Source organism: Aphis gossypii, chromosome 2 (assembly GCF_020184175.1).
Source record: "Aphis gossypii isolate Hap1 chromosome 2, ASM2018417v2, whole genome shotgun sequence".
NCBI classification, from domain to species: Eukaryota; Metazoa; Arthropoda; class Insecta; order Hemiptera; family Aphididae; genus Aphis; species Aphis gossypii.
Genome location: NC_065531.1, coordinates 46,971,609 through 46,973,347, shown reverse-complemented (window position 1 = coordinate 46,973,347; position 1,739 = coordinate 46,971,609). Strand labels below are relative to the sequence as shown.

The 1,739-nt window shown below is 23.3% G+C and overlaps 1 long non-coding RNA gene across 1 annotated transcript; it reads right to left on the bottom strand.

Moving 5' to 3' along the window:
* Positions 1-279: 279 nt before the first annotated feature.
* LOC126550341 (uncharacterized) lies at positions 280-1,447 on the bottom strand. Its single transcript, XR_007604415.1, has 3 exons — positions 1,030-1,447; positions 438-907; positions 280-373 (listed from the first exon to the last, which is right to left on the bottom strand). It is a non-coding gene; the product is annotated as an uncharacterized LOC126550341 (long non-coding RNA).
* Between the last annotated feature and the right edge of the window lie 292 nt (positions 1,448-1,739).

Below are 1,739 nucleotides of genomic sequence, written 5' to 3'. Positions count from 1 at the left end.
AAAATATTTTTATGATACCTAAACATTAGGATTAAGACATACCTACCTAATATTATAACAAAGTGGTTATTTAAGGATAATATTTTATAATTCCATATATAATAATAAAGGTGAACAATCTATGATTTTTTGTTTTTTAATTTTTAAAGAAACGTACAATTTACCACACATTTATGATTGATTTGATGTTGTTAGCTAATTAACTTGATTGTATAATATTTGTTAAAATTAAAAAAAAAATACATTAGTATCTAAAATGTTCATTTAACATATTTTTAGTTTACTATATTATTGGAATTAGTTTTCTTCTGGAATGCATATTGTCAGACTTGATTTTTTAACTTCTTTGAAATTAACTTGAGTAGTTGAATATCTAATAAGTTAAGAAAGGATAAATATAACCAAATAATTTAACAGTAAAAAATATGTTTACATACTTAATTAATTTTATAGTATCTTCAACTATCAAAATTATATATTGGAAACAATATTTTGATTTATCATCGTTCTCATTTGCAAATTTGGAGGTAGAAAGTTATGTGATTTCATTATTTATCTTTCAAACCATCTGACTAAGTATTTTTGTAGTAAATACGGATAATGTTAGTTCTTAATAATAATTACTATGCCAGAATGCAAAATTTGAATAAATGCAAATTAAAAGTACTTCTGAACAGAGAACATTATATTTTTAAGTATATTGTAGGTATAAATAGATAGGCACCTCGCAGCCATCTTGTTGTGTCCGAGTAGATGGTAATAAGTAATAATAGGGTTAATAATATATTATGTTGTATTAGGTTTGTGCTATGGTGTCAGCTAATAATTTTTAGAATAAAACAACTTTTGTGTTATCAAATGTTGAATAACATTTGGTGGTGTAACTGAATGAACAAAACTGATTAAACTGAAAATAAAATTTAATTAAAAACTGTTAATATGTAATATTGTATATTGCATGCACAAATTAATGTATTAATCAAATTTATTTTTCTACCTATACATTTTATTTATTTAAAAAAAACTTACCAATAAATTGTATGTACAAATGTTGTGCTTTCCAAGTGGTAGGTATTATCAAATTTACGCCACACTTAATAATATAGATCACAAATTACGATGTCATCAATGGAAATTTTTCGACAAACTTAATTATTCAAAAACTATTGCGTTAAGTACTTCAGTATATTATTATGTTATTAAAGAAATTTAAACTGTTAGTATACTTAACGGTATAACGTATAAAACATACAATAATTAGTTTAATTACTAATTACATCATACATTTAAATCATTTAATATTTAATTATTTAAGTAATAACTAATAAGCACTATGCAGCTGGCCACATGGTTTAAAATAATTACAAATTACAATTTACTTTTTACTTTGAACTTAAGTTCCAGTTTATCACAACTGATACTGATTGGTTTTCCACGAGGTTTTCTATTGATATTATCATTATCATTAATTAATTAATATCATATATTTTAATCAATGATATTATTGTCATAAATAATGATAAAGGTATCGCCAAAGTTTTGGTAATATTATTATCATTGTACGGTAATAATAGGTATATGCGTCGTAATGATGTCATAATATTGTCATGTAATGAAAACAATGGAGGGGATTCGATGCGAACAGCCAAGTTCAACAAAACGTAGATTTTATGGTCAAATTAGCATATTATATATACATTTAATATATATATATATATATAGGTTTAATAAGACATTCA